The sequence below is a fragment of the Pteropus medius genome, unplaced genomic scaffold (assembly GCF_902729225.1).
Source record: "Pteropus medius unplaced genomic scaffold, Ma_sr-lr_union100, whole genome shotgun sequence".
In the NCBI taxonomy this organism is placed as follows: Eukaryota; Metazoa; Chordata; class Mammalia; order Chiroptera; family Pteropodidae; genus Pteropus; species Pteropus medius.
Window position 1 is genome coordinate 1,406,607 of NW_024344436.1, and position 14,932 is coordinate 1,421,538.

The window sequence follows — 14,932 nt, forward strand, 5'->3', positions numbered from 1 at the left end:
CTTGGAGGTGCCTGGGACAGGCCATGCTGTTAACCGAGGCAGGCTGGGGATCACCTAGAAAGAGGTACAGAGCATGTTGAGGCCAACTGTTTCTTGTTTGGGGTTTGTGGACTTTTTAAAGATTTTAGGAAAGTCCATATTGTGTGCTGAGACCAGCCACTTGTGAGTAACACCCACTGAAAGAGGTTCCAGCCTGTGTAAGTTGGGTGGGGAGGGTTCTCAGGGAATCACCAGGGTGGTGCAAGTTTAAGGGAGACTCAGATTTGGCACCTATGTGCACCTTCAGGCTCAGCAAAAAATAAAATGGCAAAGAGCTGCCCCTTCAGCTCTCACCCTGAAGCCAAATAGTTCAGTTCCTCTCCTTTTATCCCTTTTCAGGCTGCTACTCAGTGCTAGAGCCTGGAGGGAGTGTGTTGGTCAGTAAGTAACCTTAAAGGGAAGGTTCCTCTTAAAGGGAAAGCTTGGGACTCCCGCAGCCCTTTGTCTCACCTGAATGGAATCCCCACTGATTTACAGAGGCAGATATTATGGGGACTCCTATTCCGAGGATTAGGATCCTGGAGTGGGATGAGACCCCTTGCTCCTCAAAGGGTGCCTCCACAGCCAAGATATCTTTTCAATTTTTAACCACCTCATGTCGGTATGGGACCAGCCTGTTTTGCGTATTCGCCCCTCCTATCAGTCTCGATGTGGCATCTTCTTTATCTCCTTAGTTATAAGAGTTCTGTTCGGTTAATCTTCAGGCGATTCTCAAGGGTGTTTGTTCTATAATTTAGTTGTAATTTTGATGTGGTCATGGAAGGATGTGAGACAGCAGTTACCTACTCTGCTATCTTGAATAAAAGTCTTGCAATAGTATATTTTATTATCAAATGATAAAATGCTTGGCTAGTCAGAACACATGATTGTGAGTTACTGGATTTGTTTATTTAGGGTAGCATTTATATTATTAAGAAACTAAAAATTGGCATTTTATAAGTAAAATTTATAAGAACACATATGCAGCAAATGTATCTCTGTGATTTCTCAATTCATGGTTATAAAGTATTTCAAATATCTGCATCAGAATGTAAACAGAACACTGACATTCACATTGAGTGGAGTTTTGCATATCGGTTAATATCACTTTTTCCCTTAGGTTTGAAATTTCTGAGTTAGAAAAGAATATGTATGTGTTATAGTATAATATCTATACTATCATGAATTAGCTCATAGGGTTTTATTTTTTGTTGTTTTATCAATCACACATTTTGCTAGGAAAGTATAAAAAGGTATAGAAAACTTATTTTTTTCATGCTAACTAATATTTATATCAGAAAAAAATCAAAATCCTATCAACCAGCTTACACTTAAAAATTATAATTAAACATATGTTACCTTTCACTCATTTTCTTGAAAAAAACTTTACATGAAATGCCTTGATAGGAGAGAATTTGAGGTTAGACAGTTCTAAGAAAACTGAAGTGAAAAGATCAAAGGTAGTATTTCTTGATGATGCTGAAATGCAAGCATAGTGAAAATTTAAACACAAGGCATTTGATTTCCTTTTATGATATTATAAACAGAAAATCATGACATTTATTTTTATTCATTTCTTTACCATACGTGACTTACTCTGCAAAGTCCTGGTTCCTGATTTTCCTATGACCTTATGTTCTTCAGCACCTGTTTTTACAAATAAGAGCTAACTACTATCCTGGACCTCTGGAAAATGCATAAATTTTCCAAAGGTCATCATAACTTAGTATCTGCTAAATGCAGCTTGAGAAGTTCCAAGTGAAACATAACTTTGAGACTGTGTTCTGAACCTTGTTTATCATTAATCTAGAGACAGATAGCCTTTTTCCGCTAACATGAAAACTCAGGCATTGAAATCTGTACACAAACACACAGGCACATTCATTCTCAAGTGTTTTGCTGAATCAGCTGAACTAAATGATGCGTTGGAAGCAAACTAACTACCCTGTCAGTCACACATCAGATAATTGATGCTTTTTACGATAGAAATGAAATTGGAGACTGAGATACTAACAACAGAAAAAGCTTCCTTGGAATTGTGCTTCTGTTTTCTTTGAAAGGAGGGAGGGAAACAATGACTCAGTTTGGTATTACACTGACCTCATCAGAGAGCAATGCCAGATCCTGAGTTAAAACTAAATATGCTGCAAGTAAATGCAATACTGAGACACATTTTACAACTGTTTTCTGGCAATGAGATTCATTTTAAGGAGAAGATAATAGACAAGTTAGAACAGGAGGAAAAACAAAGAGACTAAATATAGTACGAGTCCATTCTATATTCTTTTAAAGCAAACCCAAGAATCATACCAATATTAAGAAAATTATAGAATGCTTTCACACTATTAGAAATGTCTCGTGAATAAGAGCTTTCATATGACTATGCAATGTAGATTATACAATGTTGACCATACAATGTAATCATAAGACTATATTCAAAGAAAAGGTAATGATAACAGCTATCATATAGTGAGAACCTCTTATTGTTTTAGAGAACAATATGAAAAAAATTAATCCTCACAATGGAACTGAGTGTTAATAGCGTTCCCTTCACAATTGTAGAATAGGAGGCTTGGAAATGATAATAAAAAATGAATAAAGGAATCTATATGTTATCCTCTGTTTAAACTACAACACATTGAAATATTGGGGAGGTGGTGCTGCCTAAAAATCACAGGTGACATAATAAAGACACACAAATATTAAACAATGCCAGCAGAAGAAAGAGTTGTTTCTTTATAGATGAAAAATTTTTACATTCTCATCCTGGGCTCTCTTATTTCCAAACATGATTTTCTATAAGGTCTGTGAAATAATATGTAGGAAAGACTTGTGCTCATTGTTTGCTATGCCTTTTAAGCCACTAGTTCTTAATCAAGGTTTGAATGGGTGGCGGTGTTGTGAATCAGAAACACCTAGAGGAGCTTTTTCAAACCGCACAGTCCTCCAAGTTGATAAGACAGATTCCAGTGCCCTGATGGGCAGATAGAACTGAGCATGTTTTCATTTTAAAGGGGCTTCACAAATACAAAGTACTAATTCACTTCTAAGTGTCCCTTCACATGACAGAAGGTGCCTTTTCATTAGGCCCACAGTGAGCTCCCAACATAGAAGCATTTCCTTAGAACTCCATCACTCAAGGCCACCAGAAGACTTTTTCTATAAAGCTCGAGACTCCCATCAGAAAAGTTAGTGGAGTGTCTCCATTGAAGAAGTTACACAGAACTACAGGAATGGACTCAGAAACATTCAAAGAGAGATGGCAGGCAATCTGAGAGAATATCGAAGGGCTAGAATCCTAATTTGATAATCATGCATCATATGGAATTAAATATCTTACATAAACAAATTTCATTCAGGACATTTGGAAGTTATAGTTTACATTTGTTTGTGTACCTGTGTGTATGTGCATGTGTGTGGTGGTGGTGGTGGTGGTGGTGTGTGTGTGTGTGTGTGTGTGTGTAAGAGAGAGAGAGAGAGAGAGAGAGAGAGAGAAAGAGAGAGAGATTATATGTATATGGAAACCATGTTTTGAATTCCCAAGTTCTATTTCTTGTTTTCTGAATGTTCTTTATACACAGCTTCCTATTCTTGTTAATAAAGTGTAATATATACACTTCAATTTTGAGGACAATGATTCAAATGATATTAAATTCTTAAGTTAACTTTTTTCTTTGTGTTCATATATGCACCTGTATGAGTCCATGTTTTTACATGCTTGTACAGAGAGATTATTTCCTTACTCAAAGAAAGAAGACAGGATCTAATTTAAAAATATATTACCTCTATAGGAATGTAAGGAATAGTGGTGCTGATGCAGTCATACTGCTCCTACCTCTCATATTGTGTTTGCTTTCTCAATGATCTTTTTGGTTTTAGTTGGCTACACAAGGCCTGTTTAGCCCACTTTTCCTTGGTGAGCTCTTCTGTATAATCTACATAATGTGTGTGGATAATGGAGGTAGCACTGAAATATGAGGGCACTCCCCACTTGGCTACTGTCAGCAAGAGAACAGTCTGTTTGTTATGAGCATTTCTCATTATTAATGGTATTATTGCTATCCTTTCCTATTATATTTGGAGGTCATTCAAATACATTAATAGTTAATTGTATGATTTAATGACTACAGCGTTCCTGATAACGTCTATCACTTACTGAGCTTCTATTTCATGCCAGAAACTTAAGAACATATTCATGTTTAATTTAATTATTTCTAAAAGCATATAATACAGCTGTTTAATCTCATTTACAAATAAAGCATCTAAGATTTGGATATATTAAGAAACTTTCCTAAGACAACATAGGTAGTAAATGATAGAACTCTAATCTGTACAACTTAAAAATCCACTCCATTCGGCCTTAGAAAATGCATGTTGTGAACTTCGTTAATTATATATTCATGATTAACTTCATTAATCATTTATCAGCACGTGATAGGCACTGTTCTAGGCACCAGAGTATGGTAACGAACAGGAGTAAATGATGGAGACCCTCTCCTTGCCCAAATTGTCTGATCAAACCATACCACATCATCTCTGCGATCCCTAGGATGATGCTAAGCATCGTCCAGACTTTGTTTTAAACTCATTGCTAAGGATTAACAGTCATCTGTAGTTTAAATTCAGTAGCTTTGATTTCCTGTCAGTCCCTTTAGAGGAGGATAATATCATTCCCACAGGGTCCCTAGAATTTCCCGTTCTTACTTCCTTTGTGATTGCAACTTACAGTTATGCACAAGTATAAAAGTTATGAATGATTCTTTTCCTCATTCTTTTCACTCCTCTCACCTCAGCCTCCCAAAAGGAGCAGCTGTTTTCTATTACAAAATAGGCTGACAAGGTGCTGGTCTGGAGCAGTGTCTCTTTGGCAGGTAATTTTGATGAGGCCCAGAGGTAAGGGGGTGGGTGTCTCTGATGGGTTTCCGGTCTTGTTATCAGCCCCGTCCGGCACCCCCAGACGTGGCTGCCGTCTCTACAGAAGGCTGATTCCTGGCCTGGGGCCCTTGGTTGCTGAGAGCATCAGTCATCTGTCAGAGCTAATCCATTAACTTTTTCTACTTAAGCTGAGAGCTTGGACATGAGGCAAACATTCAGTCTCTCTCTGGCAGAGAACTTGGGTCTTGAACACTGAACAGCCCTACCAGTTCTGACTGGACACTCATGTTTTGACTTTTTCTTTTTTTGTAATTTTTGTTCATGATTTAGGATAGTGAAGTAGTAATTCCAAACATTAAGAAATAGACAGTACAGAAAGAAAGCAAATGCAGTGTGAGAAGTTTCCCTTCAAAGCCAAGCTGTCTGCACAAGAGTGAATTGAGTGATGATTTTGCACAGGGAACTTTTATCTGTGACTTTAAACCAGACTTTATATTGCCCTTGGTTTTCAGGAAAAAAACAGGTACCCTAGCAACAAAGCTCAGCTAAAACCGACTGAGCTTAATAACCTGGGTCTTATTCTACTTACTGGCCTTCTGATGAGTATTTCCATGAACTGGTTTTTCCCTTGCACTCAACTTCTCTGTTCTGTTGCAACAAACAGCTAGAAAACCTAATAAGATTTATCATTAAGAAAGAATTTGTTCTTGCCCTTTACTGGTTTGTTAGATTTGAATGCTTGTGTGTGTGTGGGGGGGGAGGGGAACACCATATGTCAGGAGATGGGTGCTTATTCTAGCTCTGATTCATAATAATAACAATAACAAAACACAACAGAAGTATTTAACATTCAGCAGCATTTACTCTAACAATATTTATCAGGCTCTTATTCTGTTAATATAAATAATGTGTGCATGTAACATACATTATCTGACTTTAACTTTACCACAACTCTGATGAAATAGGTATTATTATTATCTTCTCTCTTTTAGAAATGAGGAAATTGAGCCTTAGAGAAATTAAATAAATTGTCCAAGGACACTACTTATTAAAATCACGAAAGTGGGATTTATTGCCAAGTTTATCCGTTTCCAAAGCTCTTATCCTCTTCCTGAACAATTACTGTATAACCTTGGAAATGGTATGAGTTCCATTTTTCTCATATGTAAGCAGAGGTAATGACAGAAATTGCAGGTCATATTTGTAAGTTTTTTTATAACTACATGATTTTTAAGGAAAAAAGACGGGATATTGTGGCAGGCCGTAATATATTATATGAAGCTTACAGTAGTAGTGATGATAATACTACCATAATGAATTTGAGTTTTATATAATTTATAAAACTCTTTTATTTCATTACTGCCATCACCCGAATATTTGTACCCTCTCCAATTCGTATGTTGAAGCTCAAATCCCTAACGTGATGGTATTTGAAAGAGGGCCCTTGGGAGATAATTAGGTCAGGAGAGTGGAGATACATAATATAGGAGCTACTATGGAAGTTTTACAGATGAGAAAATTGAGGCTCATAGGTTTACTTGCTCTGAGATTCACAGGTGTCTTCAAATGCTGCTCTTAGCCTCAATAGTCTCCCTCTTTCACGCTGTGAGTTCACAGCTTGTGCATGTGATGAATTCTTTGTAGGCGCTGTTCTATAAGATTTTGGACTGTTTTAGCTAAATTCTTTCCAGGTAGCCACAAGCATGCACCTAGCCAGAAAACTTTCTTTCTGTATGCAAATGCTCTGTTGCTGGTTTCAAATGGAATTTACTGGGGCACTAACTTCAGAGATGAGTTGTAATAAAGACATGGGAACAAAAACTAAATAGAACTTTTTACTCATGATTCTCTAGTTTTTATAAATTTCAGAAGAGCCCTTTTTGCCGAAAAAGGGCTCTTCTCAAATTTATAGGCTCCAGGAATTGCTCTAGTTACTCTCTCTGCTCAGTAGAAATCCTTACTGATTGGCTTTTTCAAAATGTTAGAGCAGTAGAGTTTGATCCTGGGCTGAAGCAGCACAAACACGTACAGATTCTCCTGAACAGTCTTCATGGCTACATTTCTGGGTTCTAGTCAGGTGGTCTCTGTGTATGGGTGTCTGTAGATGTACTTCTTTGAGACCAGCTTTGGGATCTAATAACTAGCCTGGTTATCTTTCCATACACATATGTACTACACTTAGCACTGACAAAATATGTAGATTTTTTTGGTTAAGACTTCATTAGAGAAGTCATTTGAGATGCCTCTGACATTCTCAGTGTCTTGATCCTGATGGATATGAGAGAGAGAAGGCAAGAATGCCCCCCATCTTGTCCTTTTTCAGACTCTCCCTAAAAACTAACATTGGCTCCCCCCACTGAGTGTGGTCGAGACATGACAGCACCCACATCAGCATCCTGTCATTCCTCCCTTCCCACTGTTTTATCTCTTACCCACTTCGAATTTAGTCATGGGTATGACCCTTGACCCCAAACTCTGAGCCAGAACCCACTTAATTTTCCATGTTCTCTTTGAGGAATTGACATGGCCAAGAGGGTCCAATGACAGATACTTTCTGGTCTGGACTTAATTCCCTTGCAATTCATTTCCTCTGCTTTGACACAATGTCTTTGGGGAAGTGCCTTTTTTAACCAGCATAGACATCGAGGCTAAGTGGACAAATTGTATGTCATCCCCAAAAGGTTCCCCAGCCTGGGGGAGTGAGCAAAACTCAACTCTGCAAACACCCACACTTCTTTCACACCACACATTAAAATGCTGGCATATTTGACTCATCTACTTCTTTCTTCTTCAGATATAGATAAAATGAGTGCCTGGCAGTTAACTGTGTGGGAAGGGTTTGGTTGAGGCTACGAGAATATATAACAGATGTTGCAAATGATAAGGAATGAGTATATGACAAGACTAGAATGGGGGACACTTTAAAAATTTGGGTTGTATATGGTCACTGGGGTCATTGGTGGAACACTTACACAGAAACACACACACACAAACACATGCACACACACGTACTGGAAGTCTCAAGAGATAGATTTTTTTTTCTTTTTTCTTTATTTTTTTCTCTTTTATTCTTTTTTTTCTAGTACTTTTTTTTTTCATTTTGCACATTCTCCTCCACAATTTTGTCAGTTTTTCTTACAACTTCAGATTGTATTGTAGAATTAGTTGCATTAATAGTATCATAACTAGATTTTAGAGACCAAGTGCTACTTTTTGAAGTACACCTGTAAGTGGTACACTTTCAGGAACTCTGGATAGGCCCAAGCATCTTCAAAACATCTTTCCTGAGTGTGCTTTGCATTTCACAACTAGAAATCCATTTCTTTAATTTTATAAATCTTGACATTCTAATGATAGTAAGGAATTTAATGAAGTGTTCAGGCCTTAGAGTTAGAATAGTCTAGATTCAAATCCTTACCAATTATGCAATGTTACCTTCATTTGTAAAACGGAGATAATAAAGTAGTACCAACCTCTAGGGTTATTTTAAGGATTAAATGAGGTAGTGTCTCAGGTGCTTACCACAATACCTCATTATTAAAGTCATCGATAAATCATTAATGCCATCCTCACCTTAAACAAACTACAAACACGTACAGATTCTCCTGAACAGTCTTCATGGCTACATTTCTGGGTTCTAGTCAGGTGGTCTCTGTGTATGGGTGTCTGTAGATGTACTTCTTTGACACCAGCTTTGGGATCTAATACCTACCCTGGTTATCTTTCCATACACATATGTACTACACATATACCTATCTAATACCTAGCCTGGTTATCTTTCCATACACATATGTACTACACATATGTACTGTATTATTAAAGCCTCCAAACCATATTCGTAACATTATATCCACACTAGACCTGACCAGGATCTTCCTGCCTCCTGAGATTGCCAAATAAATTTTCAAAAATTGTAATCGTTAGAAATTTTTTACTGGATCCTAATCCACCTCCCTTTAACTTCCATATGTGGACTTCAGTTGGGATCCCTGAAGCAAAACAATACAAGCCAGTGATAGCTCTTCCAGTATTGGAAGGCATTTATATTGACTTATCCCTTCTTTGTTCTCTCACTTAATATACTTTGGGTGTCCTCCCCCTGTTGGCTGTTCTGCTTGTGAATATGCTGTCTCTTAAAAGCCCTCTTAAATTTTCTAGGTCAGAAAACCCTGTAGCACTCACTAAAAATGGGGGTGAAATATATGGTGACAGAAGGAGATAAGACTTTGAGTGGTGATCTGTACACAAAAGAGTATACAGATGTCATATTATAAAGCTATATACCTGAAATTTACATACTATTATTAACAAGTGTTACCTCATTATTTTTTTAAGAAGAAAATAAATGTTAATTAGTAAATACTTACTTATTCATCACCCAAATGGAATAACTGCTCATATCCTTTTAAATATTTTCTAGACTTGACTAAAGGTAAAAGAATCATAAAGCTTAGGTCTCTATAATCTACCCAATTACATTTTCTTCACTTCTGGAGCTGTCCATTAAGAATTCAGTGCATATCTAATTCCATATATTTACTCTTTAAATATAATATTATACACACATCTGTATGTATATAATAGGTGCGTAAGCACAGTTTATGTACTTTAGCAAAACTACATAATTCCTTTTGTGGCTTTATTTGAATTAAATACAGTATATATAAAGCTTTCTAACATGTTTTCTCATTCAATATTACATTTTAAAGATAGATTCATAGTAATACATATATAGTTTGTTACTTATTAACTGCAGTATTTTTTATTGTATGAATACACCACTATCAGTTTGTCCATCCATTATTAATCAATAACTATCATCTTTCTATCTATCTATCATCTATTATCTATCTATCATCTCTGCTACTGCTTGGCATTTGGATTACTTCCACTTTTTTGCTACAATGTTATATTAGATGTTCTTGTATATAATTATACATTACTCTTTGTGAAAAAGTGTGTGCAGCTTCTCTAAGGCAAACACACACATACACACACACATACACACTCACTCTCATTTTGCATGGCTAGGTCACAGTGTGTAAGTTTTGTGATATTGTCATTGTTCTTCATGATGGCTCTACTAATTTAAATTGTCATCATTATTAAAGGAGAATTCATACTTTCTTACATTCTTGGCCAGACATTAGTATTTTGTCAGTCTGGTAAGCTTAAAAGAGTATCTCACTTCTTGAATTTTCATAATTATTTGCACACCCGAGCATGTTTTCACATGTATTTTGTACATTCAGCTTTCCTTTTCTCTGGCACATGAAAGTACTTTGCCCATTTTTCTATTAAGTTCTTTGATTTTTTCTGTGTTGATTTATAATCCTTTTTATATTCTGGATATAGAATTATATATGCTAAACATATTTCCTTTCAGCACCCTTTCAATTTTGTTTACATACCTTTCCTTATGTAGAATTTTTAAGTGTAAAGTGATCAGGTTTCTCAGTTTTTTTATCATTTTGAGTCATGTGTCTGGTTTAATAAATCTTTAATTACTCAGAAATCTTAATGATATATGCCTGTATTTTCTCCCAATAGCTTTACAGGTTTTCACATCTGTTTTAATTTATTTTATTTACGAGTAAAGATCTAAATCTATCAATTAATAGTTTATAAATAATATTATTATACATATGTTACATACTGCTCCTCTAGTACCATTAATTAAATAATCCATGCTTTAAGCTCGCTAATTCTGTCTCCATTCATGTCCAGTTTAGACTTCATTCCTTCTATTCAGTTTGTATTTTAATGACTATATTTTTCTTTTTTCTTTCTTTCTTTTTTTTTTCTTTTTTTTTTCTCTTTTTTACGCCTACAGCACCTGGTCTTCCTAGATGGTCTCCCATCCAAGTACTAACCAGGCCCAACCCTGCTTAGCTTCCAAGATCAGACAAGATCTGGCTTGTTCAGGGTAGCATGGCCGTAGACTATTTTTCATTTTGAAGATTTTGAATTGATTTTCACATCAGTTAGTTTTAGTACCCACCTGTTCTGTTCTATAATACTATTCTTTTTTTAGAACTTTCCCCTCTCTTTACCTTTTTTAAGAATCGTAAAGATTTTAATATCATTTTTAATTTTTCCATTTCTTTCATTATTTTCTGAAGCGACTTTTCACCTGAAATAATTTATTTTATTGGCTTTCTTTTCCAAGTAATTTTCTTCATGTGCTTTGGAGTTATTTGCAAACTCACCTTGTGTAAGAACTGTTTTTTCTCTGTTTCTCTCTTTGTACTTAACCTCCCATCCTTGTCCTGATGAGCCCCTTTCCAACTCTCGACAGTGCAGAAATTGATCTTTTGTCTCCCATTCTGCCTAGTGGCTAGCAGAAATAGCAGGAAACAGTCTCTGAGCCCATAGAACAGCATTTCGGTGGCATAACTTTGTGTAAGCTATAGGCCCAGGCATGGGCAACTGCTGCATTGTGTTTTTGCTTCCTCTCTCTTACCCTTGAGCCCTGTGCCAATGACTCTGAGTTTTGTCTTATTCAGTGCATGGGGCACTTGAACACCAAGATCCCGCGAGAGTTAAACTTATTGCTATGCATTTTATCTCCTTTCTGGTCCACAGTGAGGTTTGTCTCATTTTTTGGAAAATAACTGTCTTTTCTCATTTAGAATACAATTTAAAAATATTCAATATTCAGAGTGGACAATATGCTCTGACAAGAAATTTGGTATGGTGTGTTTATAAAATTTGTTTAACCACTGCCAAACAAACTGCCTTGCATGAAATAGAAACTACATCTATTAATCAATCACAGTGAATGAAGGAATGAGTAGAGAAAACCATCGAATTTCCTTTTCTGGTACACTGGTCTGAAAGAGACCAGAACAGTAGACCCCAACCTGTTGTGTCAGAATGATATTGAGCTTCTCAGTTTTTTCCCCCTAAACTTTAAAAGATAATGCTTATGATCAGCAAAGTTTGGGAACCATGAGTCCAAAAGAATGTGCTCTGGGTGAAGGATTCAGAAGTCAGCAATTCCAATTTCTTTTCCTTAAAATTCTTCTAAATTTGATTATGCTACAACCTCTCTGGGATTCGATTCTCCCAAATGTAAAATGAAAGAGTTGTATTGTACAATTCCTGAGAAACTTTACATTTGGATTACATTTAATTCTAGTATTAGAGGACCAAATTATATTTGTAGTTTGGGCATCCACTTTCCACTCTTATCTTGGGTGGAGACTGTAGTCAATTAAAACTCATAGACCCTTGTTCGTTTGTCTCCATCAACTCAATATCTCTCCAATTTGCAATTAATTTTTGTACTTAAGTAAAGGTATTTAGATTTTTCCTGCTTAAATATATTTGATATTGGTAAACATTTTTATTGAACTATAATATACAAAAAGTTAAACAAACAAGGGTATCTCAAGTGTATAACTTGATAATTTTTTTCCAACTTTACCTGTGCATCTAGAACCAGGTAAAAGAAGATAATATTTCCGACATCCCAGAAGTCCCCTTTATTTATGTTATTACTTCTAATACATTAATTTTGCTCTTTTTGACCTTATATATGAAATCATAAATAAGTACTAATTTGGCAAAACTTCTTTTGCTCAATATTATGTTTATGACATTCATGCATATTTCATGGAGTTATAGATCATTAAATCTCAGTGCTGCATAGTATTCATGGCATAAAATATACCACAGTTTATTCTATTGTTGGTGGGCATCTAGATAATCTCTAGCTTTGGTTCTTATGAAAAATGAATATTTTTCTATGAAAATTTTGTTATGAAAGTTTTAGTAACATTTCTTTTGGTAAACAAAGGTTTGCATTTCTTTTGGGTATATAGCTAACACTGATATTGCTAAGTAACAAGTTATGGTTGTGTTTATTTCAGTAGATACTGCTACCAGGTTTCTATTGTGGTTAAATCAACTTAATCTCACACCAAGGGTGCATGAGTACTCTAGTTACTCTATTTCCTTGCCACATTTGGTATTTTCCACGTTTTTAATTTTAGTTACTGTGGCATGTGTGTTCTGGTATCACATTGTAGTTTTAATTAGTACTCACCAAAGATTAATGGAGGCAAGTAATTTTTGACATGATTATTGGTGACTTAAATGTCTTTTTTTTGGTGAAATGTCCATTCAAGTCTTTTGTGCATTTTTCTGTTGGCTAATTTGTCTTTCTTTTATCAATTTGTTGAAGTTCTTTATATATTATAGATATAAATCCTTTAAAATATATATTTATTATAAATATTTTATCTGTGAATTACAATTCCACTTAATTGTGTCTTAATTTTAAATTTTTAATTAATTTCAGAATTAATTGATAAATGGAAAATTTAATTTCAAGATGTAAAATATTCTTAGGCACTGTGCAATACAATATTTTCATTTTACATTTGGGAGGATCAAAGCTCAGAGAGGTCTTAGCTCAATTAATTTCAACCAGAATTTCATAATTTTTCTATGATCCAATATACTATTTTTACCTTTATGTTTAGCACTTTTGTTTAAGAAATATTTGCCTATTATAAAGTGATAAAGATGTTTTTCTAAAATGAAAATGTTTATTTTTACCCTTAACATTTAATTTACAATCTGTAATTCATCTGAAATTGAATTTTTTGTTGGTTGGTTGGTTAGTAAGATATGAAATAGCACTGCCTTTCTCTCTCTCTCTCTCTCTTTCTCTCTCTCACACACATACACATGTATACATACACACACATACACACACACACTCACCTACACAACACATACATATGTACACACATATTTACCGAATCATTTTGTTACATATTCTATCATCTAAATTTAGCAATTACTCCATGCCTCATATCATTAACATTAATTCCAAAACAATTATGCAGGTAAATTAATTTAAAATTAAATTAGTAAAACATATATTCCCAGGAGTCCTCTGCTAAAACGTAAATTCATTTGAAGAGGTAACACACTGAAACTGTGTAAGATATCTAAACTCTAGTGGTGATTTATACATCAGAAAGTAAGGTGATTTTAACAGCCTATGAGAATTACAAGAGAAATAGTTCTGAGAAATGGGATAGTCATGAACATTAACCAGCATTTGGCACATTGCTAAAAAGGAAGGTCTGAGCAGGTTGCCAAGATGAAGGCCATGTGTTACATGGGACCCTGGTAACTTAGAACCAAAAGTGACTAAGGGCCCTAACATATAAGATACAGAGGCAGAAAAAAAATATGTATCTTGTTTTAAAAATTATATTCCGGGCTGACTAAGAGTAAGTCACTATGATAATTTTTTTTTTTTCACAAAAGCTCTAGGGAATGACATTGAATGTTTCCATTTTACTCTTTCTCAACTTGTCAAGCCAGTCTCCACAAGCCACCTGGTCTTTCCCAGTTTCTATTTCTTCTCATACATAAAGGGAGTTGAATGAAGAACTATCTCATTGCACTTTATACTGGAGCCTGCTGAATTAGTAGAACTGTAAGACCCACTAAATGAGATTCCATTTCCAGGAATAAACAATCTTCACTGCATCTCAGAACACTATTTTGTTTAGCCACTTTAACCTACCACATATGTTTGTGTTTGCTTGTGTGTGAGTGTGTACATGTTATAACTTAAAATAATGCAAGCTTGGCATTTAAGGACGTTCTCTGAGGATGGCATCCATGATAACAGAATGATCCCAGAAGATACTTAAGTGGCAACCTGTAGGGAAATATGAAAGAAGTCTCGGACAAAGAGGAGAGAAGGGTGTGTAGAGGCTGTCCTACCCCTGGCTTTACATATTGAGTTAGCTCTGTGTTCACTCCACATGCAAGGAGCATTTTGCCTGTTTCTAGACTGGGTATATTTTTACACTGTAGTTGCATATATTAACACTGATAATTTCTTTTTTACTCGAAAATATTCTGGAATAAATTGCATCAAGGTAATTTAATTTCTTCAACAATTTGCTATTTAGAATTAAATCACTTCAAAAAAATTAAATTATCTTATTCTACTGAAATTTTTTTTTGGCATATTCTTTTTAGTGTAAAATACTTATTTTTTTTGCTT

General features: G+C 35.2%; 1 pseudogene; it reads right to left on the bottom strand.

The window, feature by feature from the left end:
* Positions 1-10,717: 10,717 nt before the first annotated feature.
* On the bottom strand, positions 10,718-10,836 carry LOC120610569 (uncharacterized; annotated as a pseudogene).
* Between the last annotated feature and the right edge of the window lie 4,096 nt (positions 10,837-14,932).